The sequence below is a fragment of the Halichoerus grypus genome, chromosome 3, assembly GCF_964656455.1.
Source record: "Halichoerus grypus chromosome 3, mHalGry1.hap1.1, whole genome shotgun sequence".
Lineage (NCBI taxonomy): Eukaryota > Metazoa > Chordata > Mammalia > Carnivora > Phocidae > Halichoerus > Halichoerus grypus.
In genome coordinates this window covers 59,773,394-59,789,150 of record NC_135714.1, presented here as the reverse complement: position 1 = coordinate 59,789,150, position 15,757 = coordinate 59,773,394, and the positions used below count along the sequence as shown (strand labels likewise).

Below are 15,757 nucleotides of genomic sequence, written 5' to 3'. Positions count from 1 at the left end.
CCTGGAGCTGGCGGATCAGATTCCCTGATGTTCCTTTGAACGCGTAAACCCGTGTGAAGAGGAAACAGGCAAAGAAAGGTGTGGTGTGTGCTAGAGCCGGTGGCAAATAAGACTAAAAACCAAACAAACTCAGGATATATAAAGTGAAAATACCCTGAAAAGGTAACCTGCAAAGGAAGCCACACATGGTGATGTTGATATGGAAACCAAAGAACTACTCAAAGCATACAGAAGAGGTGGGCATGACGCGTCCTGAGAGCCTCCCTGTCAGCTCCATCAGCAGGCGGGGCTGTCACTTCCTTTCCACCTCCGAGGCTGGATTTCACATGGTTACCATGTCAGAGTTTTGTGATAGCCATTGTCGTTTCAATCCTCTCTCATTCTAAGATCAAGAAAATGTTCTTTACACAAAAATCCGATGGTACCACTCTCTTTCTAAAAATCCTTTCATGATACTCTGTTGCCTAAAAAACAAAATCCAAATTCCTTAGGTGAATATCCAAAATTGTATTACTGATTTATTTTCATCAATGGCTTTACTCTATCTTCCATCAGTCTCTAACTTAGATCCCAACCACAACCGTATCTCTCTGCTTCTAATCCTCAACCTTGTCTTGCTCTTCCAAGGAATGAATGAAAATATCTGTATAGGTCAGTGGTTCTCAGCTGGAGGGGATTTTGCTCCCTCCTCTCGCGGAGGACATCGGGCAATGTTTAGAGATATTTTTTTGTTGTCACAGTGCCCCACGACAAAGTCATCTCTGGCCCCAAGAGCCAAGAGTGTTGCTGTTAAAAAAAATAACGTATAGTGCAACCTCATCTGAAGCGGGTTGATCATTTCTTTGAGCCTTTAGAAAACTGCTACAGAGGAGGACCAAGTTTCAGTTTAAAAAGAACACCACAATGGAAACAGATTTATTAAGAGAAAGACTTTTTGCCCGCCATGGGTGATCAAATCAGTTTCAAAATCTTGCCAACCTGCAAAGCCAATTTTCTCCCTTCGGTCAAAGTGAGTTCGAGAAGTAGGAATGAGTATATTCACAAGGAGCCGGGTCCCACCCTCTGCTCGACACAAGTAAGACTGCTCTCATCCTGAAGCACAGGTAGCTGAAGTAGGGTTGAAAGGCATCTGCTCTGCCTCTCCTCACCAGTTTAATTTTTCAAGCTTCTCGAGCCAGTACTAACATAGAAATGCTTTGATGGAGACCTAGGAGGATGGGCCAAACCTCCAGTCCTGTTGCTTCAAGACCAAAACTACAGGGTCAGGAGACCAAATTAGGGACCTTAAGATCTCCGGTAGCACCCAATAGCTGATAGATCAAAAGGAACAGAATTTTTAAAAAATTTCATAGTATTCTTATTTGACAGGAATTTTTTTAAAGATTTTATTTATTTGAGAGAGAGTGAGCGAGAGAGCACGAGCAGGGGGAGGGTCAGAGGGAGAAGCAGGGAGCCCCATGTGGGGCTCGACCCCAGGACCCTGAGATCATGACCTGAGCCGAAGGCAGACGCTTAACCGACTGAGCCACCCAGGTGTCCCATGACAAAATTCTAACTTACTTCTTTATTGGTGATGTATATAGTTACTAAGTCTTGCCATATTTTATTTGGATGCTATATACTGAGTGGAACCAAGTGTTCAACAACACGTAAAATCAGTGAAGCTGTTGTGAGGTTAGCTTAATTTGCAAAAAGTCTTTATTTACCTTAAAAAAAGGAAATATTTCTGAAAACTTATTTCAAACGTGGTGATTTTGGTAAAAATCTTTGCAGTCATATACTTCAAAAAATCTACAAATCATCACTTTTTCATTTAGTTGAAGGCTAATCAGTGAGATTCTAATGTCCATATTCTCAACATCAGGAAAGCTCTCAGGGCTCTGGGTCACTGCTCTTGATCCATTTGCACCCAGGTATGTTTTTCTCGCTTGAGCCTGTACTAGTTTCTCCCTCCATAGTAAGTTCACATGCTGCACGTTGGCACATTCCTTGGCCACCTTGCAAGAATTATTAATCTCATCCTTTTGTTCTTTTTTTTTTTTTTTAAAGATTTTATTTATTTATTTGACAGAGAGATAGAGAGAGAGCACAGATAGGCAGAGTGGCAGGCAGAGGGAGAAGCAGGCTCTCCGCTGAGCAGAGAGCCTGATGCGGGGCTCGATCCCAGGGCCCTGGGATCATGACCTGAGCTGAAGGCAGACACTTAACTGACTGAGCCACTCAGGCGCCCCATTTTTGTTCTTTTTTCTGAAGTAAATTACAAGGACCAGGGGAGGGATGCAGGTTGATAACGTCCGTCTTGCAGAACCGATATCAGACATGAGGTTAACAGGTAAGGAACTAGGACCCCTGGATGGTGCCAGGATGTGGAGGGGCATGTAACCTGGAGAAGTTTCAACCACCTCCTCAAGAAGTTTCCAGGCCCATTTGGTTCCTGCCCTAACCACTGCATACTTTGCTAATCATACATAAACTGTTCCTAGGCCCAACAGGGCACGGCAGACTTAGGACTGATTCCCTGCCTTCCTGTTGGGCTGCCCTTCTGGTAATAAAGCTTTCTGTGGATCAGACCTGCTGACTCAGAGATTGGCTCACTGTGTTTTGGGAACATGAGTCTGATTTCAGGGTTCCATAATACACTGACTTAAGGGGAAGGGCCCATGTAGCTGGTTTGTGTTAGGTGTTGTTCCCCCCCCCCCAATAATTTTATGAGGAGGTGATGTAGGACTCAAGAGGAGTTACATTTCTTTCTCATAGACTCAAAAATATTAAGTGGTAAGGTAGAGATTCAGAACTGGGACTTTCCCAACTTCAAAATTCATGTTCTTTCTTCTAATTCAGTGTATTTACATTGCTTCAGAAATTCATTCGTTTACTCAGTAACTCATTAGTGCATTTATGTTCTTCTTTTAATGGCATCTTTTGTTTTATATCCTTCTGGTTTAACAGTCTGTGAGGAAAGAGGCTCTTCCCTGATAGCCCCACTTAGAAACAACCCAGGGAAGAACTCTGGGTGGCCCAGCCTGTGGGTCAGGTGGCTGGGGAAGGGCAGGTGGGCACAGTTACTAGAAGAAGAGAGGTGGGGGTCATGGGGCCTGGGCCACTGGAGATGTTACTACCTTCATTTGTGTCTATTACTCCTGTGGTGCCACATGACCTTCCCGCCCCACAGTCAATCTCCCGTATGTGTCACTTAAACAGAATGTCTGTTAACAGACGGAGGTTTGGGGGCGCCTGGGTGGCTCGGTCATTAAGCATCTGCCTTGGGCTCAGGTCATGATCCCAGGGTCCTGGGATCGAGCCCCGCATCAGGCTCCCTGCTCCGCGGGAAGCCTGCTTCTCCCTCTCCCACTCCCCCTGCTTGTGTTCCCTCTCTCGCTGTGCCTCTCTCTGTCAAATAAATAAATAAAATCTTAAAAAAAAAAAAACAACAACAAACCAGACGGAAGCTAATCAATGTTCCTGTGAAAAATAAGAGAACAACTTTCTATTACTAAATGCCTGAGACTACGACAAAGATAGTAATATTTATAATGCCTTTTTTTTTTTGTCAGGAAATAGTTGTTGGTGCCTGAAGGGTCGTATGGTTCAGTTGCATCTTGGCACGTGAACTTGTCCCCACCACATGTCAACCAAGATGGAATTACTTGCATGTCTCATTCTGTCCACTGTCTGGGTTCAGGTTGCCCTGATAAAAAATTTCCAATATACAGTAGTGACATGTGTTGTCACAGAAGGAGCACTAGTCTAAGAAGGCTTTGTGACGTTTTTAGAGGGAAGTTCCTCATGTCTTCCCCCTCCCTGGTTTGGAGCCCAGAGAAGCAGGGCATTTGGGACTGGGGAGTGTTGCTTTGGGAGGTGCACTTTGCCCTCATCATTCACTCGACAACTATGTCTTGGGCGCCCAGTATGTGGCAGATACCATTCCAGGGGCTTGGGGTACATCTGTGAGCAGAACAGACAAAAATACCTGCCCTACTTGAGTTAACATTCTACTAGGATGGAGACAGAGCATAAACAACAAACAAAAAAAAGGAGTAAATTATATAACATGTTAGAATACGTTAGAATGTTAAAAGATTCTGTAATACGTGGTATAGAAAAATAAAAAGATAATCAGGGTAAGAAATGTTGGACGGTGTTGCATTTTTAAGTAGAAGATGATGTTTGACCAAGGGCTTGAGGGAGCTAGGGAAGTTATCCATGTAGCTATCTGGAGAAGAGTGTATCAGGCAGAGGGTACAGCCAGTGCAAAGGCCCTGAGACAGAAGTAGGCATGGTGTGTAACCTACAACAGCAAGGAGGCCATGATTGCCGGAGCAGACTAGGGGATGAGGTCAAGTAGAAATGGAGGCCAGATCATTACCCTGAGGGAAATGGGAAGCCATTGGAAGATTGTACGGAGGGGCATGACACGATCTTACGTACATTTTGAAAGGATGACTCTGACCACTCTGTAGAGAATAGACTGTTGGGGGAAAAGGGGAGAACTTAAAATACCAGTAGTATAGGGAGGAGATGATGGTGACATGGGTTGGGGAGGCAGCAGTGGAGGTGAACAAAATAGGGAGATTCTGGACATATTTTGAAGGTAGACTTGATAGGATTTCCTGGTGAATTGGAAGGAGGTTATGAGTGACGCGGGAGTCCTGGACAACACCACACCTTTGGTCTGAGCGTTTGACTGCTGAGATTGGGGATGATCAGCTGGTGAGATTGTAGTGAGTTTTAAAAAGTTATTATACTATTGCTTCTTCCATAAAGAAAAATTGGGACAGTAAAAATACATTGGTACCAAGTTATTAGTCTGTGGAGTGCTACCTCGAAGCTGCAGGACTGGAGAAGTGAGCTTTTCATATTTAGGTAGTAAGAAGGATCTGCTTGGAGCCCGATTGGTGGTGGTGGCCAGGAGATAATCATGTCCAGAGCAGCTCCGCCCAAAGTGGAGAGGAAGGACAGGATGAGCAGAAGGGAGGGGCAGTTTCTGTACCGATGTGGGTCTGGGTCTCTGGATGCTTTCTCTCACCATGGGTAACGCCTACACTGAAACTGTGCTTTCTGTCTGTCCACTCTCTCCGGACTTTGAGACCCTTGATGGCAAGGACTCCGTCTTTTTTTTTTTTTTTAATTATGATAAAATGGACAACATAAAGATTACCATTTTAATTATTTTTAAGGATACAGAAGACCTGAGCCGTGATTACACTTGGAGCCACAGTGCCTGGCACATGGTGAGCACTCAGTAAACTGTTCCAGAATCAACCACAGACAGATGCCTGGGAGGGAGCGGGACAAGGCGGTCTGCTGGTGTACAGGTGCTCGAGCACCTCGTTGGCTGGTGAGTCCTGGTCAGGGAAGGGGGTGCGAGGGCAGGAAGGTGGCTTTGCCCAGGGTCTCAGCTCTCTGCCATGCCCTGCTTTTCGGATCTGAGCTCAGGGGCTATTTAATCTCCTTTTTCTTCCCACTTGCACCCTGTGAGGCTTACTTTTACCTGCCAACCTGGCCGGGACGTGGTGCCTGGATGTTTAGTCAAATAATGATTCTGTGAGGATGTTTTTTGGATGAGATGAACACTTAAATTGGTGGATGTTGAGTAAAGCAGGTTGCCGGGCATACTGGGAGTGGGCCTCTGCCAATCGGCTGGAGGCCTGAAGAGCACAAAAGACTGACTTCCCGTGAGCGGGAGCAAGAGCGGATCCTGCAGCAGATGGCCTGGGGACTTGAGCGGCAACATGGGCTCTTCCCTAGGGGTCCAGCCTGCCCGCCCAGCCTGCAGATTCTGGTCTTGCCTCTGTAATTACCTGAGCCGGTTCCTCAAAATACATCTTCCCCTCTCTACATACACATCCTATTCTGTTTCTTCAGAGGACCCTGATGAATACACACCGTATTCTCTCTCTCTCTCACGTTCACATGTATTCCTGCTGCCCTGAGGGTTGAGGGGACAAGTACAGGTGAAGAGACTGAAGCCAAATGCTTCTAAAGCAGAACCTTAGTGTTGGTGGATAATGAAAGGCACGGCCAAGTGCTCCTTGACCAGACATGTGTGGGATGACTTGAGGAATTTCTGGCTGGTTTGTGAGCATTGCACTGCTTCTAACGCGTATCCTTCAGCAAGATGCCCGTGAGGAGAGCAGCCCCTCCTGGGCTCAGGGCAGCCTGTCTTTTAACTTAGGTCGAACCTCTTTATTTTGGGGAGACTCTCAGAGTGGGGACCTCCCTGCTTTGCCACCCCCCACCCCCCCCGACCGCGGTCTCCTTTGCCCTTCTTCTTGGTGGTTTAAAAATGTGTTTAGAATTTCAAGGAGCTCAAACTCTGAAGATACTGGGTTTGGCTACAATGAAAATGGTTTTTGGTTTTAGAGTTCAAACGGAGACAATATCAACCAGCCTTCTATATTAATTGAAATGGAAGTCTGAGAGGGAAAACAAACAAACCACCACCACCATCAGCAGCAGTTTGGACCAGCGATGTTCAGAAGGCCGGACTGTTCTGGTCCACCTGTGGCTTTGTGGGCTGCTCTGCGGAACCCGTTCACACTGCCAAGGACCCAGCAGGATGCCTGCCTGAGGGACGGGCCGGCGGCCCCTGGTCTCCCTCATCTTTGCAGTCCCGTCGGGCTAAAGGCCCTGTCTGTTGCACAGACTGGGAGAAGCAAAGGCAAGCTACAGTTATGCCCAGTGAGGCTGGTCTCCCGCAGCAGGAACTGCCGACGCTGTGTGGGGAGCCATTCCCCTCACACGGCCCGTGAGGGATCCGGGAGGCCGCCATTAGGGGTGCGGTGCCGCGGGCTCATGCGTGTCAGGCAGCCTGAGGGGTGCTGGCGGAGTCAGGCTGAGGGCCTAGCTGTGAGGACTATCTCCCGGAGGCCTGGGGGTGGCTCAGGGTTCTCTGTCAGGAGCGGGGCAGATGCTCCTGTGGGGAATCGAAAGCTTCTGTGCTTGGCACTGATTTGAAGATGCTGCTCCGTGGGGCCTGCCTGGCTGCCATGCACGCCTGCCTAGGGTGTCTTCTGCTGGGATTTCTCCTAAAACAAGTTTCAGGCACATCTCCAGTTCCTCCATTTTTGCAGAGTAGGAGACTGAGGCCTGGAGAAGGTTCCTAAAGTCATCCTAGTGATTTGACAACAGAATAGCAGTAACATCCTGATCAAGGGCAGAGAGCGCCTATTCGTCAATGGTTTGAAACAGTGTTAAAGCAGTGGGATAAATCTGTGTTCTAGCCCCTGCCCTGCCACCAATTAGCAGCCACAGCTAGGACCACTCTGCCTCACGGACCCTCAGTTTCCTCATCTATCATTTGCCGTATTCTAAGCATCACTGTTCTAATCATTGCACATACATCAAGCCATTGAATCTTCAAAACAATTTATCCCCCCATTTTATTTTTTTTAGAGAGAGAGAGAGAGGGCATGAGTGGGTGGGAGGGTGGGAAGGAGCAGAGGGAGAGGGAGAGAGAGAATCCTAAGCAGACTCCATGCCCAGCGTGGAGCCTGATGCGGGGCTTGATCTCACGACCCTGAGATCATGACCTGAGCTGAAATCAAGAGTCAGACACTTAACTGACTGAGCCACCCAGGTGCCTCTCACCCCCATTTTAAAGATGAGAAAACTGAGGCACAGAGAGGTGGTCCTGTGGCTAATAAGTAGTAGAGCCAAGATAGAAACCCAGGCAGTTCAGCTCCAGAACTCTTATTCTTAATCACTGGGCTAGGTGTGCCCTGAGACCTGGTTGTCAACTTATTGATGGGAAAGCTGTGTGACAGTATCCTTAAAATTCATCCAGGTAGTGTAGGACAAAAGACTTATTTGTTAAAACAATTGTTTTTTTTTTTTTCTTTTTCAAGTTTTTATTTAAATTCCAGTTAGTTAACATCTAGTGTAATATTAGTTTCAGGTGTAGAATTTTGTGATTCATCACTTCCATACAACACCCGGTGCTGATCACAAGTGCCTTCCTTAATCCCCATCACCCATTTAACCCACCTCCCCTCTGGTAACCATCAGTTTGTTCTGTGTAGTTAAGAGTCTGATTTCTGGTTTGCCCCTCTTTAAAACAACTGTTTTTCAAGGCAAAATAAATAAAGAGGAAGAGGAGAATCAACAGGTTAAAAGATTAAAGTCAATTATAATGTTTGGACTTTGAGTCCTATTTCAAATAAACTAAAAAAAAGACAATTAGGAAAATGTGAACTGCATTTTTTTCTAATATTAAGGGATTATTGTAGGTGTAATAATGATACATGGCCTTGTCCAAAAGAAAAAAAAATAGAATGCTTACCTTTTAGAGAGATAGATGCTGATATATTTACAGATTATATGCTGTCTGAGATTTGCTTCAAAATAATCAAGAGGATGGGAAGTGAGTGGGGATATAAATAGAACAAGATCACCCATGTTTAATAATAGTTGAAGCTGGATGACGACTGCATTTGAGTTCATTATACTCTCCACTTTTGTTTGGAACTTCCCATTGTAAAAAGTTAAAACAATCACCCTGTTTGAATGTTTGTTATATTCTCTCAGAAATGTTGAAAGCACCTACTTCACAGGACTAGTGGGAAGAATACCAGTCCATAGGGAGAGAATGGGTGGAACGCTGCTTAGAAGAGTGTCATTTATTTGAAGATGACCCCCAGTGCTGTCCATGTGGCAGATACTTAGTAGATTCTTCCAGACTGCATGAATGCATGAGCATATGAATGAATGAATGGGAATGACTGGTGTACAGTGAGTTAGAGGATGATTCTGTCCTGAGATCAGGAAGAGGATCTAACTTCAGGGCCAAATATAATGATAAAATGATTCTGTATGCTTCCCATTTAATGAAATTGTGTACTTAAGGGCAGCTTTATCTACTACAATCATAATAAGGACTAAAAATACTCCTCCACCGTTCCCCTTTATCCTGGTAGACAAACACACACGAAGAGATTTACTAACACAAAAATCTTCACTCTGGAGTGATGTCCCCATCACCACACCTCTCAGAGCCCATGCTCTGCTCTGAGCTCTAGTGCCATGTTTTGCTTGCCCATCCCAGAATCATCCCAATTCTTCTGATTATCTAACCTTGAGTTCCCTCTGAGGAACCAATATCATTACTCGCCTGGCTCCGGGATTATTTGTAACCTGTGCCTGCCAGTCCTAACATAGCATTCCTGTGGCCACAGCAATTGTTTCAGGATGGGCATTTGACGCCAAGTCAATCAGGCCCAGTAAAAATGAATCCTGGGACTTTCGTTATGAGTGACTGGAAAAGAGGCACATACCTTGCCTTTGAACTTGAAGTTGGGAAGAGATATGCCTACCTGAAGGGAGGGCCTCCCTGATAAAGCAGAGTGGAGAGATACCAGATTATGAGGACAGCAATTTGAACCCCTGGGTCCAGCTGTACCTGAAGCCATACAGTGGACTGCATGTGGTTTGCTAAAACTCTGAAATATAACCTACACAATCTCATAGTAGCAAAGCACATATGGAATGAAGATTCTATTTTAAGCCTAGTGTTGCTAGGAAAGAACCATTAACTTTTATTCTCTTGTATTTATTTATAAACTATAGGTGTAGACAGAGTAGAAAATTGTCTCCATTCCAGTGGTTAGATAAGGCACTGACAGAGATGAGGATCAATGTATTTATCATCCCATGCATTCTTCCCAAGCGCTGAGGGCAACCAGGTGACTAGACAGACTCCTGAGCAGGTGAAACCCAAGGATGCTTGAACGTCTTGCCCCTGTGTGTGGGAAGGTGACTTCACCCTGAGTGCTCGGCTGCCTGGTTTATGCTTGGTGGTGGCATCAGACAGATCCAGATTGTGGTGATGAGTAACTCTGGGCTTTCCCCAGCTTCAGACACAGGACGAGGTCACATTTTATCCTTCAGCCTCTAAATGCCCCACACAGAGCATCTGAATGGAATGCTTGAAGCCTAGCCTGTGGGTCCTGGGAATGTTCAATAGTAATTCACATTTAGTGAATCCAAATCTCTGGGCTTGGTGTTATAGATCACGGTTGACAACGTGTCTCTTTGTATAATGATGAGAATATGTATCATTATACCAGCTGTGAGACCTTGGGCAAGTTACTGAACTTTTCTGTTTAATTCCCTCACCCTTTTATAAAATGAGAATAATAATAGTACCTACCTCATAGGGTTGTTGTGAGGTTAAATAAGTTATTACCTTTAAGGACTTTGAATTGAAAGTGGCACCTTGTAAATGTTAACTATCATTATTACTGAAAAATAATAATTTTCTGCCTCAGACAGATATTTCCTCTAGAACCTGGATATCTGAAACAAGACAAAGAAAAGGCAAAAATATGAGGATTTATGAAAATTGTGAAATACTCTGTGAGAGTGTGCAACACTTTCCAGGTATAAGACTTTGAAGTCATGTGTTTTAGTTTTCTGAGGTATTGAGTCAGTTGGAAAGCTTGACTGGAAGTTTCTTTTTTTTTTAAAGATTTTATTTATTTGAAAAGACAGAGAGCGAGCACAGAGGGAGAATGAGACGGAGAAGCAGACTCCCTGCTAAGCAGAGAGCCTGAGGTGGGGCTTGATCCCAGGACCCTGAGATCATGACCTGAGCCGAGGACAGACGCTTAACTGACTGAGCCACCCAGGCGCCCCTTCATTGGAAGTTTCTTAACAGGGGATGAAGACATTTTTTTTGTTTTTTTTTTTTTGTTTTTTTTGTTTTCCCCTAGGGTTCTGCTAGGTGACCAATCACAGGCAAGCTAACTATGATCTTGTAACCACACCTACCCAGAGAGTGGTTTCTGTACATCTCAATAGTTAAGCTGGTAGGGGTTTGAGAGAGTTCTTTGAAATATCCAGGTGGCACAGGAAGTGGTAGTAATTCAAGACTTGGATCCAACATTAGCCAATGTCTCAAGGAGATGATGAGGGCTGATAGCAAGCAACCCTTAGGTTTTCAGAGATGAAACGGTTTTGATTTACATTTGTAGAATGCTGTTAGAATTTTTTCCCCTCCCTTTTTTCCTTCGTCTTCTCCCTTTCTCTCTGTGTGTCACAGAAATATATGCTCCCCTCTCCAGAAATAACCACTTTTACCAGTTTGACATATATTGATTCCTTTTTCTGTATGTTTGCACACACACTTAGAAACTGTTTGTAAAGGGTTTTTAAAAATTTTTTATAAATGGGCTATTTTGAGTTGCCATCTAAATTATTTCTCTTTAAAGATTATTTATTTGAGAGAGAGAGTGAGAGTGAGAGAGAGAGCGCACAAGGAGGAGCAGAGAGGGAGGGAGAGGGACAAGCAGGCTCCACGCTGAGCGCAGAGCCCAACGTGGGGCTCCATCCCAGGACCCTGAGACCATGACCTGAGCTGAAACCAAGAGTTGGACACTCAACCGACTGAGTCATTCAGGTCCCCCTAAATTATTTCTTTCCACTTAAAATGCCTTTTCATTCCATGCCAATACATATAGATTGATCTCTTTCTTTTCAATTATTGCTTATTATTGCATTATCTGGGTGCACCATAGTTTATCATCACTTGATAGAATTTGAGCTGCTTTCCATTTTTTGCTCTTGCAGTCCTTCAGTAGCCCTCTCTGGGCACACGCAGAGCTTTTTTGCCATAGGGCACATTTAAAAATAACTTGCTGAAACTGTTTTTAGATTTATAGAATGCATTTTCATTTCACTCTAAAATTTCCCAGTAGCTATGGGGGCCTTAGTGGGTTTGAGCCTTTCGATAGCCTTATTTTATTGCTGGTTAAAACTGTTTCCCATTTTTTCAACAAAATATGGCCAGATCACGTTGATGGCCACAGAAAGGTGAAATGTACATCTTAGTAAGACATTCTCTACTCTTAAGACCCATCTACCAGTGCGTGATAGTGAGAGTGGCAACCAAAACGTTTGTTGAAATCCTCATGATTTCAGAGGTAATTTCCTTCAACTGTGTGTAGCCTGGCAACATTTTGGACCATTATAAAATCAACCTCTTTTATAAGCACCAGGACCATCCATTTTAACTTGTCTGCTGAGTACACTTTGCTGGCAGGTCTGTAGCTGAATGCCCGTCTCCACAAGGTGCTCATCTGTGTTTGTGGTCAGCGGCCGGCCCCGCCTAGACACTTCACTAGCGTTGTTTAATAAAACCTTTCTGTTTTAAAAAACCCCAGGTCAGATCCGCTGAGTCAGATGCGATATCTTTCAACTGCACAAGCTCCACCACAGGGATTTGGGAAGTTTATCATCGGACACAAATCTGTCGGGACTCCTCGGCTGCTGACTACCACAAAGGAGCGAAGGTTAGTTCAAAGACTATTTGGGGACTTGATACTCTGACGCAGTGCTCCTCCAAGCTGCTAGCCTCGGAACTCTTTTTTACTGGTCCAGAATGAGATGATAATGCACTTGGTCCAGAACGTAAAGCATTATACTGTTTCATTCATGGGAAAAGGTCTGAAAATGTTAACTGAAGGGGCACATGGGTGGCTCAGTCGGTTAAGCGTCTGCCTTTGGCTCAGGTCATGGTCTCAGGGTCCTGGGATCGAACCCAGTGTCGGGCTCCCTGCTCAGTGGGGAGTCTGCTTCTCCCTTTGTACTCTCTCTTTCAAATAAATATATGAAAATCTTTAAAACAAATGTTAACTGAACTGTGCTTCGTGACATAGTTGATTTATATTCTGGTGCGCGCTCCTTACTTTGTACGCTGGTCCGTGAACCACATTTTGAGCAGCACTAAGATGCTATATGAAACTGAAGGAACAAATGAACAAATGAGACATTTAATCTGGATTGAATGGCTTTTTCAGGGCTGAGGTGGGAGGATGGAGAGGAGAATGGTGATGACAGTTTTCTCTTTCAGAGGGACTGCTTCTGAGCTACCCTACAGAGAGAAGCTTATTTAAGGCCACCGTCGCCTGTACCATCATCAGTTCACTATGAAATGCATTTCCCCTCTTGCTTCTGCCCTTCTCCTTGTTCTAATCTTCTTTTTCCATGCGTTTGGCATGGGATTTAAAGAAAGAAAAACAATATATGAAAGCTCATTGTATGTTTTATATTTTGCACACAATTAAATACAATTCTCACCACAACTGGGTATATTACTACTTTGTAAATGCTCAGAGAGTTTCAGTAACTTGGTCCTACATGTAATAAAGTGGCAGGCTTGGGCCTTGAACCTAGGTCTGTTTGGTTCTCTCCCAGGTGGTTTGGTCTTCTACTCTCATATCCGAAGAGGTACAAAGAGAATCCAGGTCCAGGACACCTGGGTGGCTCAGTCGGTTAAGCGTCTGCCTTCGGCTCAGGTCATGATCCCAGGGTCCTGGGACTGAGCCCCGCATCGGGCTCCCTGCTCGGCGGGGAGCCTGCTTCTCCTCCTGCCTGCCGCTGCCCCTGCTTGTGCTCTTGCTCTCTATTAAAAAAAAAAAAAAAGAGAGAGAATCCAGGTCCTGGGACAGAATTGAAAAACGCCCACATTGACACACTAATGTTCCATTTTGGAACTTGGAGGTTCCATTAGTCTCCCAGTCCTGGCACCTTAATTGCCACAGTCCTGCCACACTGGCCACTTCTCTGCATTTGTTAGATACTTTGTGTCCCTGTAGGTTGTGAATAGCTTCATCTTATCATTTTTGTATCCCTCACGATAGGGTATGGGGCTTTAAAAGCCATACATGTGATGGGTTTTTGCACTGAATGTTATTAGTCTATAAACTTCTCTATGTGCCAAAGACAAATATTAGACGACTGAGAATGAGACTCCTGGACTGATGCTTTAAGAAGTTGTGATGTGAATCCGAGCGTGTGTGTGGTCCTACAAAGTAGTGCACAGCGGTTCGGAGAAAGGCCTCAGACAGCCCATTCTTCTCCTAACACGCCCTCCTTGCTGTCCCCGGATTTCGGGGTCTGGAACTTGTTACTAGTCTGTAACCTCCTTGAGGACAGGAACTGGGTCTTTGTTGTTTCTGCAGTGCCCAGCACACTCCCTGACACACAGTTCCTGGCACTTGAGAAATGCGTAGAATTACTGAATGTGCTCAGTTCAGCACTTGCTCTTAAACTGCTGTTGCTAGTGCTACTAATTCCCATGTGGTTCTTTGATTACAAAGTGTATCTTCTTCTGCTCCTGGATCTCCTGGTCTTGATCTGACCTTTTTTTCTTCCTTTTCTGCCTCTGCCAGCTCCTGTCTTGCGTCAGGCCCAATTCCACGACCAGAAGCACAGCGGGGAGGAAGGTGAGAGATGCTGCAACAATGGTTAGAACTGTGCTGAAGGGTGAGGAAGCGATATGAAAGGAAGGCCGTGAGGCCTATGAGAAGGCAGGCAATGGGTGCAGACAGCCCACGCCCCACCCAGGCTTGCCTCCAGGAGCTGGAACCTGGCTCCGCTCAGCTACTGCCTAGCACATTCCCCCCATTGCTCCAATGGAGGAGCCAATTACACCTTTGATCTTCCTACGGATAGAGCAGTTCTTTCTTTGGATGCAGACTCAGGCCCTCAACAAGCACTGAATTGGACAACAGGTATGACATGTTGTCCACCAGGGAAGCTCATTAAAGATTCAGTGTCTAAGGTTTTATTGGTGGCTCGTCATACAGGCAGGGGCCCTGCTTGACACATTCCCAAATTCCAGACTCCCAGAAGGAAAGCAGGTGTTCACTATAAACCATACTGTTTCTACAAACAGTTTAGGCACAGTGAGCTTCTTCTCAGTTTGGAAGGGTGGGAATCCTCTCGAAATTGAAGCCACCAGATGCCGGCCAAGAGCCAACCCTGTAGGCAGGCCTTTCTAAGGACAGCAGTCTCGGGTCTGCTATGTCAACTCCTTCTCCTCACCAGCTCAGCTTCAGATTTTTCTGTGGAGTTGGCTAAGGTGCCACCCTGACAGCCCTACATACCGGATGCAGGAGTGGTAGTCTTCATCATAGCTCTATTTATTCCGCAAAATTTAGACAGAGCCTGCAAGATGACAGCGGACTAAGGCAAATTCAATGGAGGAGGAGCCCCGACTACAGATGCTACGCCAGATGTGACATCCTGCTAGAGCAGGTTAACATGGCTATGGGTACGTCGTACGTAACTACCTATCTGGCGGGCACATGTTTTTCCATCCCTGTAAAACAGGATCACGAACAGTTCACACTCACATGGAATGAACAACAAGGCCATGTAACTCTCTGGCTTCTATTAATATAATAGAAAGAGACCCAGACCAGGTAGACATTCTACAGAGAGTCACTGAGGTCACCAAACTGATGGATTATATTAATCCAATGGCACGAGCAAGATGTGACTTGTAAATCTGAGGCTTTGATAAAGTACATGTGCTCTAGAGGGTGAGATAAAAACCATGCACTCGGGGCACCTGGGTGGCTCAGTCGGTTAAGTGGCTGCCTGCAGCTCAGGTCATGATCCCGGGGTCCTGGGATCGAGCCCCACATCCAGCTTCCTGCTCAGCGGAGAGCCTGCTTCTCCCTCTCCCTCTGCCTGCCACTCTGCCTACCTGTGCTCTCTCTCTATCTCTCTGTCAAATAAATAAATAAAATCTTAAAAAAAAAAAACCCATGCATTCCAAAGCCTACCGTATCAGTAAAATTTGGGGGGAGGAGTGTCCAGGGAGCAGGGGCATGCTAAAATATCCCCTCCGAAGTAAAAGACAAATTATTATGACCTACATCTCCCACTATAAAGAAGGGAGCACATTTCACACCTAAAAATACTGCTCTCAGCTGTTACACTGGGTGACACGAAAGGCTGCCAGTTTTGAGTG

At 45.3% G+C, this 15,757-nt stretch overlaps 1 protein-coding gene and 1 long non-coding RNA gene across 2 annotated transcripts in view; one reads left to right on the top strand and one right to left on the bottom strand.

Annotated features, from left to right (window-relative positions):
- The first annotated feature begins 4,807 nt into the window (after nt 1-4,807).
- On the top strand, nt 4,808-14,409 carry LOC144381352 (uncharacterized). Its single transcript, XR_013446384.1, has 3 exons — nt 4,808-5,338; nt 12,159-12,287; nt 14,169-14,409. It is a non-coding gene; the product is annotated as an uncharacterized LOC144381352 (long non-coding RNA).
- THAP6 (THAP domain containing 6) overlaps nt 13,309-15,757 on the bottom strand; it is a 26,660-nt gene continuing 24,211 nt past the window's right edge. Inside the window, exon 6 of the transcript XR_013446382.1 lies at nt 13,309-13,399. The gene's annotated coding sequence lies outside the window, so the exon portion shown is untranslated. The remainder of the gene's footprint in view (nt 13,400-15,757) is intronic.